This window comes from Lonchura striata, chromosome 4 (assembly GCF_050655825.1).
Source record: "Lonchura striata isolate lonStrDom1 chromosome 4, ASM5065582v1, whole genome shotgun sequence".
NCBI classification, from domain to species: Eukaryota; Metazoa; Chordata; class Aves; order Passeriformes; family Estrildidae; genus Lonchura; species Lonchura striata.
This window is the reverse complement of record NC_140706.1, coordinates 9374679-9387610: the sequence shown is the minus strand read 5'-3', so window position 1 is coordinate 9387610 and position 12932 is coordinate 9374679. Positions and strand designations below refer to the sequence as shown.

General features: G+C 43.1%; 1 protein-coding gene across 20 annotated transcripts in view; it reads right to left on the bottom strand.

Moving 5' to 3' along the window:
- ADD1 (adducin 1) overlaps positions 1–9314 on the bottom strand; it is a 62337-nt gene extending 53023 nt beyond the window's left edge. For 14 of the 20 annotated variants that reach the window (XM_085577605.1, XM_085577610.1, XM_077782728.2 and 11 more), the window contains exon 1: positions 9193–9314. The gene's annotated coding sequence lies outside the window, so the exon portion shown is untranslated. Of the gene's footprint in view, positions 1–8972; positions 9095–9171 lie in introns of those variants that run through there. The other 6 variants (XM_085577606.1, XM_085577611.1, XM_077782726.2 and 3 more) reach the window with 2 other exon arrangements.
- Positions 9315–12932: the final 3618 nt, after the last annotated feature.

Genomic DNA, 12932 nt, shown 5'->3' with positions numbered 1-12932 from the left:
CCAATGTATCATCCACTGGCCACCAAGTTCTATCCGTACTTGACACATCCTGTCACCATTCATCATCAATTGGTACCAAAACATCCCTCTGATTTTTACATGGAATCATATTGCACATTATATGCGTACTAAATTACAAGGGGTCAGCTCTAAGCATGTATCCTCTCCAAGATGTCAGGGATCTTACAAAAAAAGAGGTGTTTATTTCTCTGACAAATCTTCCTCTGTTGGAAGCTGTATCACTTCATACCTTTTTCATCTTACCTCCACACAGAACAGTTTTTCATTCTAAACTTAAACAAATCTCTGTATATTAAGGTAACATTAACAATGCAATTACGATCCCAAATCACCTTTTCCGCTTAATGTTGTGAGTACTTTCACTGTTCAGCCATCCAATATCCTTCTGTCTTGCCATTTAAATAACAATTCCTGCAACTGAATCTGTAATTACACAAATCACTTACTTCAAAATTGTACAGCAAATGTTACACAGTTCCACTAACCTGCACCCTGCAAGTTGGGCTTCACCTTCATGGAAATCATCTTTATAACTTCACTTCAGCATGACCCATGTGCATGTATTCAAAATGTCTTCACTGAAAAGTAGGGCAAACTTTCCATATAGTCTTAAGTATCTAAATTATTTTTAGTCTTATTTCATTACCCCCATGCTTCCTGACAACACACATGAAGAGTCTTCTTCAGGTTTTCTGCTTACTCCTGACAATTCCTTTTCAATTTGCTATCAGCCCTGCTAGATCTTGTATCTCTACTTTTTTCTACATGGAAAAAAAAAAAAATCAAGATTTAGTATGAGCACAATACTCTGTACAGTTGCCAGAATTACCTGCATTTATTGCTGCATCAGAAGTTCAGCAATGCCAGAAGTAGCTGAAAGCACTTCATCAAATAAGCCCTGAACACTGCTGTAAACTGGAATTGCAAGAACATTTGTATGCTAAACTACTTATGGACTTTGCAATTTGAATGTTCACTTCTGCACTTACAATTATAAACAGCTTTTCATGACACAGACACATTTGGGTCTTTTTGCTTTAGTTCAGCCTTTTGTTTCTTGCTATTTCCCTAAATGATGTTTGTCTAAAACATTAGTAAAAAAATTATGCCACAAAGTCTCTTGAGAGCTAGAAAAAGGAAAGGCAAGTTAAAGCTGCTTAATTTCAGCTTCACCTTGAATCAGCCAAATAAAGAAAAATCAACAAGAAAACCTGTATTATCAATATTTTGGCTTGAGAATAGACTGCACAGCTATTACAAAACTTACTTGGGGGAAAAGGGGGGAAAAAAACCTGCAGAGACAAGGTTCCAATTTAGGATTACCATAGCAACAGAGAGGAGGGAGGGGAAAATTACCAGATTACTCTCTCAGATCATCAAATCCTTCAAAGAATAAATTTAGATTTGAGTTTCAGTCAAATTAACTGAATTCATCCTATTCATTAATGACAAACACATCTAATTAAGGATTAAATTAAACAAGCAAAAAGTTTACTACAAGAAACAAAGTACCAAATAAAACATTTCAGACTGAATTACCTCACATTTGCCTTCTATCATAAAATACGTATCACAAGTCTTCATACCAGCAGCCAATAATATAATTATTTAGGAAGGTGTCTAGTTCTGATTAAAGAAAAAAGAAAAAGAGCCATTTGAAATCTGCCTCATTCTTGTTAAGTGACCTGAGTAGCTACACTACTGAAAATGGGCAATAATATGACTTGGGAGTGTAATGAATTTCTGAAAATATAGTTTCAGAACAGAACATACATACATATATACAGAACAGAATTAACATATTTCAACATATGTGAGCACAGTAATGACCCCAAAAATGGGAAGGTAGAAATAAGCTTAAACTCCTCAAAAAGGTGATACTTTGAAAAACAAATGCAGGTTAACTTAAGTAACTAATTATTCACATGTTTTTAAGTTGTGCAATTTTAAACACTCTTAGTATTTTGGAGTTGTTTTAATAAATGTTTAAATACAAAATGGACACATGTTAATGACTGATTAAAAACGCAAGAACAATGGAAGTCTCTGTCTTTTTGGGAGAGCAGCTATCTCAGTGCTATCACTCATATCAGAGAGGATCCTAAACCCACTGAACCTGCAGATGAAGTGGCAATGCTATAAAGCTACAAAGGTTTAACTTTGACATTGTGAGCTTTGCTTGAGGTGTGGAGAGCTGTCTCCCCACTTCAGTGGTAAATATTGACCCATAAACACTCTAAGCCTCAGGCATCTTTTCCACCAGCCAGAATGTTCAATTAATAAGGCTGCCCTCATAATTTGCAAGACTGCCTAAGCCCAGCTTTCCTGGCTGACATTCAGATTTTAAGCATGTTTCTCAGCCTTCTGTTCACCACTTCTGGCTTTGGTTGACCTGCTGCCAAAACGCTCTTTATTTCCTGGTGGCTGGGCAGGCCAGAGGACAGCTTCAGAGACTACCTTCTTCCAAGTTGTGCAGCAAACTGTTCACTGTGTTCCCTGCTCCTGGCTCCTGACCAAGATTCTGCAGTGAGGAAAAACAGGAGGATGCTGGAAGGACTGTCATTCCATTTGTGCAAAGCAGGGGCACAGGCACCTTCACTGGCCTTTCCTTATTCTCAAACCAACATCTCCACTAACAGACTGGAACTAAGTCAGTGTCCCAGGTCAACAACAAAGACTATGGCAGATCTAGAAGTGGACATCCCACCTGCCAAAACCACTACCCTACGTTGCAACCACAAATTCTCCTTCCAGGGGAGAGGCAAGAAACTCAGTATAAGATGGTCCACATAACTCAGCAGTGTGAAGATTAGTGCAAGTTCTAAAGGAGGTTGAAAGCAAAGTGCAAAGCCACACAGACAATGAGTTACAAGTGGAACAGAATCAAAGAACAGGATGACCCTCTCTGAGTCCAAGGCATAGAAACCCACCCACCAACCTTCCTTGATACATAAGAGATGAAACAGCTTTCCTTTGGATGAAGGATTGATCTTATGTCCCATCTCCATTCACTTGCCTTGGGAATGCTCTGCAGAGTTTACTAACTTTTTACCAAAATCCCTATATAACTAAACAGGATAAAAGCCATAGATTTATATGCACAGCTGCGATCTAAGATCATTATTAGTTTATTTTTTCTTCATATTAATAGATTCAAAACTATTGTAATACTGTACCATAAACATTCTACATATCCAAATAAATTTTAACTGTATATTTCTAGCCACGAACACGTAATGAAAAATAATTTACAAAAACAAGCACAATTTTATCATTAATTCACCTATAAAAGACATAGATTTATTCCAAAATATTTCTAAGTCATCAGTTATAACTGAAATCACCAGACTGTCTTTGAAGACTCACCATCTAATAAATTTTACTCTAAGCCCAAGAGGGTGGGTAAAAAATCCAAACAAAAAAATCCTACACTTTGCTATGTACTAGTAGACTTAAAAATAAAATCCACAGTACGGAAAGAAAATTTACTTTGGAATCAAAATAGAATCTTGTGCTTTACACTGAATCTGTTATTCAAATCATATGGAAATTTGAAATGACATTTAAAAATAAAGTGACACATTAGCTGTGCAGAATTTTACCTGAAAATCATGGAAACCTTTCCAGTAACGGAAAAAAAAATAGAAAAAAAAAAAGACAAAACTAATGAAACATTATTTGCTACCAACTGCAGTCGCATATGGTTCCCTATTTATCCTTCTGAAGTTGTCGTGTTCCCTGCACACTGTGTGAGTGCCGTGCTCCCCCCTCCCCTCAGCTGAGCCCACCCAGGCCAGCCGGGCAGCGGCAGCGGCTGGGCTGGACGGGCGCTCCCCACGCCCTGGCTGGCGGCAGGTGAGGCACCCACACAGGCACACCCTCCTGCTTCCCAGAGCTAACCAGGAGCCTTGCCCCGCCCTCAGCAGGGACACAGCTTGGGCCGTCACATCTCACTACTGGCAGAAACCCTTTGTGTTTCAAGTCACCACTTTCCTGTTCAATTCAGCTGGTGTAGCTAACAGTTTTAGACATTGAAAAGAAAAATAAAGTGAGTCTTTTTAACGCTGGAACACTTTAAGCTGTGCTGATTCAAGGTCACCACACAAGGCTTTGCTAGACAAGATATTTTGGAGAAAAGAAAAGCCAAGTATACAGTGCCTCTCCATTAATGCACAACAGCAGCAATATGTTTTTCAATGAATTTTAGGTGGAATGGATGCTTCACAAGTGTACACACTTGATAGATTTTCATCAATATTTTGCAGTGACAATACCTGAAGAAATTGCTTAATCTGTTAAAACACTAAACTCAGGGTATGCTTATTCTTCATCCCCACAGTCACAATGCACCAACAGTGACTTTATGCTCATTTTTAACACACACACAAAACAGCAGCAAGAGGAAAAACCCCAAACAACAACACAAAACAGCCAACAGAAAAACAGAAAATATAGTTTTCAGGGGTCAAGGTTTTCCTCAACACCTTCTGGTTTAATCTGGCATAAACGGTAATAGAACTGAAATAGTGTATCAGATCTTTCAAGATTCAAGATCTAAAACAAGATAGAAATAAAAAGTATAAAAAGTAATGTAACACATTTGACATTTGTACAAACAAATCAAAAACACCCAGAAAACCTAAGTTTCTATGGCTCCAAGACAAATTACAGTTTTTAATCCAAAACTGCTTTTACATGTTTACTGATTCCAACCAAAAACCTAGATCTGCTTTTTTTTTGCCCCCTAGTCTTTGGAGCAGAACTGCATCACAACAATCATCTACTCATTTGATTTGAAAGTATCAAAAATACCATAAACAGATACTGATTAATTGCATTTACCACTGTTTCCCTGAGCCCTTTACAGCACTTCAGTTAGGTGTATGAAAGAAAAACAAAACGTCAAAATTCTGAAATATTTTACTTCTTATTTTTTCAGACTTCCTAAGTCCAGATCTGAAAATCATACACAACATATGGTACAAAAATCAGTGATTTAAAAAAGACATTAGTCAATTAAAAATGCAAAGGAATGTTTGATTAGTCTGAAGAGCACATATATGCCAAGTCCCAGTTTAAAAGAGTAGCTCATAATATCACAGTTCTAAAACTGAATTGAGATTTGCTTTCATTTATGTTAATTTTTAATTAATCAGCAGGGAAAACCATTCAAATAAGTGATAGTGAAAAATTCTTTTGATGTTTCACTTGTTAGTGCAACCGATCTGAGTTGGAAAGGCTGATCTTTCGCTGGATAACTGAATCCAGCAGAGAAGGCAGAGATCATTTCTCGGAATGCAATCAAATAAGCAAGGTCAAAGGGAGGAAGTTGGGAAGGGACCGAAGCAGTTGTTACTCCTGTTTGGCTACACCTCCAAGGACAGCGTTCTCAGTTTCTCTGAGACGTCAGAGTCAGTGCAGCAGCACACACACACTGGTCAGACGGGCAGTGGTTATTCAAATCCATCTCTGCACTAAACCTTCACCTGCCCTGAAGCGAGGAACAGTCAGACTTTGAAATTCCCCAGAGGAGCAGCAATACTTAAACGCATTCAAGACCAGGCCCGTTGGTTGGGATGCTGAACCCGAGTCCTCGTGGCAAATGACACCATCTCAGCTTCCACCTGATTTGAAAAGCAGTACTTCTGAAAAGGGCGTTTCCTGGAGTCTCTTCCCCTACAACATTTGTAACTACCAACCACTAAACCTTCTGAACTGACAAGACCACAGTAAACAACATCCACTGCGTGGTGAGGAAAGAAACCAATTACTTGCTTCAATATGACTAAAGATTGTCAAGATTATTCTCAATAAACAACAGATGCTTACCGAGATGGTAACAGATGTTATACATTCCTACAGAACCCTGTTACTGTATACATGATACTTTGAAGTGATAGAAAAAGTAGCCATAGAAAAGGGAAATTTTAAAGTAAAAATTACTAGAGATCAAAATCTGTATAACCAGTACTTTTCAAGCATTACTACTTCTAATGAAAAGCTTTCCTGAAGGAATAAACTGGTTCATATGCTTTACATTTTACACCTTTCTCTACTGACAGGTTTGTACAGCTGCTGCTCTCAGCCCTAGCAAAACCAGAGTATTTTTGAAGAGAAATGCTGAATAAGCAGCAAGACTAGGTAATATTTTCCTATTCCCCTGAGGAGGCTGATTAAATTATATGAATGAAAACTGCCTAACTTAGGTAATCTAGGGACTTCCACTAATTTTAAAATATACCTGCTTTTGAATCTGTTACTACAGAAGATGCATAACTCTACAGAAAAGCTTCAGACAGGTTCCTCGGGAGATGTCAAATGACCTGCACAATGGAATCAGCAGAGTAAACTTACTTTCACATCTGCTCACAATCACTTTCCAAATACAAAGCACATACCACCCTAAAACTGCCAAAGAAATATTTAGTTGCAGTCTGAATTACTGATATAGTGCTATTTCACAGAACACTTTCTGTGCTGCAGCATTGTCCAAAAGCTCTAATTTAGGAGCCACCAAAATCAGAAAATCAGCATAGTTTTTTCTTCATGCCCCCATACCTCAGGTATCTCTCTCTGCTGCACAGCAAAGAATTGATTCACTCTACTTCATTGAAGTAGTGGGCAAGTTTTATTAATATGCATTTTTCCCTCAAAGCAGGAGTGGCTCATTTGCACAGCAACAGTTTGGAGTTTACAGATTACTCACAATTCACCACTGCTACAACTCTCTATTAATTAAGAAAGCTATTTCTACCAGTCAGAAAATCAGTGGGTACAAGATTTACTGCCTAGGCTCCTCAGGAAGCACTTGTCACATAGAAGCTGTATGCATTGTAGCAATCAGCATGCTAAGCAGTCTTCTCCTAGTTTGAAACTTTCAGTTCTATTATTTTATTATATCTATTAGTAAAATTGGCTACTTCAAAATTCTTTTTTTTTTCCTCCTCTACCAAGTCAGGGAATGTTGGATGAGATTTGCTACAGGCAGTTCATGCTGTGAAACTACACTTCAAAAACCAAGACTTGGGGCAGAAATGGTTTTAGCCAAACTTCTGTCAGAGTCTCTCAGTGCTCAAAGGAGCTTTCTCTACCTAATTTCACCAGATGATCCAATTTCATACACAGAATCACACACCGGTTTGGGTTGGAAGGGGCCTTAAAGATCACCTAGCTCTGAACCCCCTGCCATGCGAATCTTCTACTAGACCAGGGTGCTCAGAGACCTATCTCATGCATGCAAAATAACATTTAATATTGATGGTGAATCTCAAAGAATGAGAAGAGTTGAGTCATTTTCTGTTGGATACATCTAAAAAAACTGTCATGGAAAAATACTGATTCAGTAAATGACCTCTTTCACTCTGCAGCATTAGTGAACCATACTCTAATGAACTTACTGGCACAACATGCCAGCAAAAATACTTGCTTCAGATGAAGCACATTCAAATTTTTCACACTTATAATCATCTACCACAGAAAGAAAACATTCAGTTAACACAACAGTTTTTGTATAAAAAGCACTATTCGCATCATAGAGCTTCATACCAGTAAAGCTACAAGACATTTAAACATGCAAACACAGTAATGCACATATTATCTTGCTACAGAAAAGATGTAAAATCGTGCAAATGCCTCTTCCTTAAAACTCTCCTCGGAAAACCACCAAGTTTAAATTCTACGAGACAAATTATACAGATCATTACATTCACTCAAGATTATATCAAATTTGCTGGCATCAAATCTGTTTACTGAATATAAAAAAATACCAAAGCCACCTGTTTCAGAAGTCTAGTCCACAGTTGCATTTTTTCCTAATTTATTACACAAGTGATATTAAAAGAGTATTTCCCTACTGAGAAACATAATATTTATACCATTATATTTAATTAACAAAAATGGAAGCCATTCTTAGAAATAATTTGTATGCCTTTAAAATAAATTCTTTTGCTGTATTAAAAAAAAACACCAAAAAACGGAATTTGTGACAATTAAGGACTGGCACATATAGTCACGTTACAAGAAGCAGAGCTGTAAACAGCCTGTCTGCAGGGAGATACCTGTAGCTTTCAGCAGAGCACAGAGGAATTATCCAGCAGCAGTTGCAGTTTGAAAATTCATAAGCTCAAGGTAGACATATTTCGTAAAACTCGTAATAAAAACGTTAAGTTACAGTGCAAGAAAACTGAATACCTTTTGGTTTACGATAATGTTGTGATCTACAGCAACTTTCCACAATGCAGGGAATAAAACAAAACCAGCAATGAGCTTACACCACAGAGCTACAGCAGCATCTCACGAAAGATGTAAATGTAGTGCTATTCCTAGCCCCCATCTCGACACAGCCGTGGACATTTTTCCAGCTTGACTGGATTTTCCCCCTCCCTAATTGCTAGTTTTAACTAAAGCCAACACAGATTAAGAATCAACCCTAAAAGCAGCACAGCGAGTGTGCAGCAATTACGTGCAGAAAGGCATGTGACATTTTGTATCAAAAGCAGAAACGCTAAAATGTAGATACCCCTTCCAGCAGAGAAAACAAAACAACTGCCCGCCTGCTGCTGGTGCCCCGCCAATCCCCAACACCGCGCAGACACACATCCCAAATCCTCCTTCACTCCTACGTCCTCTGCGGACGATGGCTGGGACTCTCCAAAGCCCGCATTCCGCCCCGCACAGCCCGCAGGTCGCCTCGGGCTGGCAGAAGGGGCAGGCGAAGCACAAGGGCGGCGGGGGCAGCGCCGGCAGACGCAGCGCTTGGGTGCAATGGAGATTCCAGCGCCGAGCGGCCGCAGCATCCCGGCGGGCGCGGGATGGGCGCCGCGCCGCCCGAGGCAGGGCTGGCAGCACGCTGCCCCCGCAGCCCGGCCCGCAGCCCCCCGTCCTGCCCCCGCAGCCCGGCCCGCAGCCCCCCGTCCTGCCCCCGCCTTCCCGAGCCCGCCGCAGCCGCTCACCGCAGGCACCCTGCGCGCAGATGGCTTTTCAGCGCGCCCCGCCACGTTTTCCAGGCGGACACAGCCCCCACCGCCCCCCTCCGGGCTTAACGAGCCGGTTCCCGTGTCTGCGCCCCAGCCTCTCCTCCCCTCCCCGCAGCGCCCGTCTCCCCCTCACAGCCCGCCCGCCGCCGGCTGCGCCCCTCAGCCTCCTGCGCACCGTCACCGCCGCGCCGCTCACCCCAGGCAGACGAGAACGGGCGAGAGCGAAGGGGCCGCCGCGGCCGGTCCCCTGGCGAGGCTGTCGCTGTCTCGGTCCCTGGTGCCCTGGCCAGGCTGTCGCTGTCTCGGTCCCCGCCTCCCGCCGCTCCCGCCGCCCCCTCAGGCACCGAGCGGCCCCCGCCCGTCAGGGTGCGGCTTCCACAGCCCGCAAGCCCAACAACGGCGCCGCCCATTGGCGGGAGGGCGCGCGCCCGCCGAGTAAGCGGCTCTCCCATTGGCGGAGGGGGGCGAGGGGCGGTGCGGCCGGGCCGCCCCTGGCGGGTCCCGCGGCTCCGGGAGCGCCGGGGGGCCCGGGCGGCCGGGAGCGGGCTGGGAAGAGCGGTCGGACACAGCGAAAGGCGTTCTGGCGGCGCTGCATCCCAGCGGAAAGGAGCGGCGCGGCGCTGGGGTGCTTATCTCAGAGCGGGCCGGGAGATAGGCGCAGGCAGACGTCGCTAATCGGCGAGGGCGCGCTGCGATAAGGGCTCGTTATCGCGCCGCGGTGGCGGTGTCCGATCGCTGTCAGCTCCCAGCAAGGCCGGGGCGATCCGGGAGGGCAGGACTCACTGGAGACACCTGTCACAGCCCAAGGAGCTGAATCCTCCGGGTGTGAAATGCCAGGCTGGCGAGGAGCCGCGCGCTTGTTCGGGGAAGTGCGCGGATCCATCGCGCGGCTTGTGCGGAGCAGCCTGCGAGAGCTTTCTAAAGCGCCTCCTCAGGCCTCCCGAGGCCTTCGGGGAGCTGTGCCTGGTGTAACCAGCACCAACTGGAAAGTTAACTTCTTCCTCGTGCCTATTTTATGTCCATTTGTACTGTCGTTTCTCTATAATTTTAATTCTGCCGGTCTACACATCTGCGTGCTTTACAGAATTGCTGCCTGCCACGGGACAAATGAAGACTTGGTGGGCTGGGAACAAGCTCTCAGAAACAGTAAACCCTTCTCTGCTATCCACAACCCTCATCCCCAAGTTATCTATATGTAGAGAGGACTCCAGCAAGTAGAACCTGATAGATTTCAGGATCCACAAATTCCTCCTGTGGAATACGGGAGGAATCTAGCCTGCTCCAACCATCTCCCCCAGGGAAACACATCCACTTACCTAAAAGCAGGCCACAGAGATATGCATAAACTTGTCTGTGAATTCAGCCACCAAAAGTGGTGGTTCAGGTGTCAAGTGATGACACAGAATGATTACCACAAATCTGACAATAAGGCCCTACTGGACTTAGATCTGCCTAATCAATACCATCCCACAGCTGGACATGTGTTAGTGTAATTGCTAATGATTAGTAAATTGTGTCTAAGCATTTTTTGTAAGAACTGTTTGACACTTTAACATCATTTCACCTGCCTGGTGCTGAACCTTGTAAACCCAGTGGATGTGTGTACATATATGGCAGCATACTCTTGTCCCTGCTCTGCACCTGCAGACTCCAGCCAGCTGCCCCATGCGGTGTTTTTTCTTTGATTACTTGCCAAAATACTCCATCTTGGCATCTCTCTTCCTTTCTTTCCCTTTCTCACCAAAGCATTTAACTCACAGAGCTCTCTCTCTTGTCTCAGAAAGTAAATGAGAGAATGAATTCATATTAGAACTAACTCAGCAAAAAAATACTGCTTTGTTTCAAAGTTAATGGGTTTCCTCTCCAGCTCAGTATGTGGCTCTAAGACCAGCAGTGGCAGGAAGGATGGGGATGTTGAGGGCAGCAGCAGTGCCCAGGGCTGGGGGAGGGCAGGGAAATTTCTTTCTCTGGCAGTGTTGGCTCAAAGTGTTTGTGTAACTGCAGGGTGCAGTGACAGGAGCAGCTTGAGCTGATCAAAGGATGTCTTTTATCAGCTCCTCTTGGCTCTTGTGCTGCTGGTGAGTGCTGTTCCTTTACCTTTCTCTTCTGCTGTCCTACTTTGCGACCTGCCCAAGGGCACAGATTCCTACAGTCTCTTTCCAGCTTTCCCCCTGCCCCTTGCGTTATCTCCGATAATCATGAGGCCACTGTTTCACATGGCTAATCTGAAGGAAAAATTGGGGAGGGGTGGTGGGGGGCAGATTCCTGGTGGATCAACCATCTCCCTCCACAGGCTGAGACTGTGACTGATGAGTGACTGTGTTTATCTTCCCTGTTCAGTTTTTGGCCTGCCCAGGTTCCTGACCTGCCTCTGCCCAGCTGCAGGAAGGGCAGTGCTGTGCAATGGCACAGGTAGGGTTACATGGGTAGAAACTCAAGGGAAGGCTCATAAATACTGACACACACTAAAGCTCTGTGCTCTGCTGCAGAAAAAAGACAAGAGAATATCAAAAAGCACTTCTGCATTATTTAAGACATGAAGAACTTGTAGTTGTTAACTCTTACCAGCTGGGTTTGCAGCATTACAGCTACAGCAAAAGGTACAATGTGAACTACACTGAGTGTTTCAGCCTGCAGTATTTGATTCCTTCAAGATTTTGGGGTGCTGGTGAGGGTTTTGGGAAAATGACCAAGGCAAGCTTGTTGCCAGTAGGCTTCCACTTGCCATATGCACATGTACTGGAGAATGGTTACTGGCTTTCAAATAATAGTTGCTCTCCTCATCAGGCTCCAGCAGCAGCAGCAGCACTGGACTCAACTTACATCACAGTCTCAAATCAAAGAGTCAATGTGAATGTATTAATTTACAAATTATTTTCATGTGGCTTTACTAGGTAGCAGAAAAATAGTGCTGCACAATTGTTTTTATGCACCTGACCTCTTTACCTGGCATTAGCACTTTTTGATGCTCAGGTAGCTTCTAGCTACTAGCTACCTGAGAGAAGCACAGCACTAGGCTGATGTCCTACATCTGGCATTAGGACATTTATCTTTTCCTTTATATGGGGTGTGTTTATTCCATATAAGCAGTTCCAGGTCAGTTTTCTCACCTATAAACAGGGACTGATAGTAAGGTAGTAGTATGGTAGATCTTTCTCTCCTGACCTGCCAGAACTGTTCTGTCCTGACAGTCTGTTGATCAGGCAGGACTTGTTTGCCTGCTGTCATCACCTGTCTTCATCTCACACAGACCTACTCCATTTTTCAGAAAAAGTCCTGGATCCTCCAATTAAAGCAATGCCAGTATGTGAATTTTCTACTGCTTTTCCCATGGGCCTTCAAAAGGAGAGTCCTAGCAGCAAAACTTCCCTGTGCCAGCAAAGTAAAAACCAGTCCCTGGCCAGTCATACCAGAGTTGGAGTGTTGGGAGGGTGTGTGGGGACAAACACAAGTTACCTGTACAAAATAGCCCAAGAACAGCCCTATGTGTGCTGTGTCTCTCATTGGCACCCAGGACTCTGCTGGAAATGGGACAAGGGAGCTTACACACATGCAGCATTACTAATGAAAAGCTCATGAGGGATTTGTCTTTGAAATTATTGCATTTAAATGCTTTTTTCAATGTTATGTAATAGGTTATCTTAATTTCAGCTGTGCATAACACCAGTAATATCTCATGGTTTATTTGTAGTATTACTAAAGTTGGTGATTATATATAAGGTTATGTCTGAAGTACATGAATTCTTGTTCTTCAGAGGGAGCTCTTTTTTGAATTTTACTAATTTATGCAAGGAAGGGACTGGAAATACCATGTAGAAACAATTTTAATGTAGGTTCAATAGAAAGATTACATGGAGTAAAAAAGTGCATTCTGGTCTACTTTCATCTCTCTCCACAACCAAACAAAAACACATCTAAGGTTTGTTTCAGCTGGAA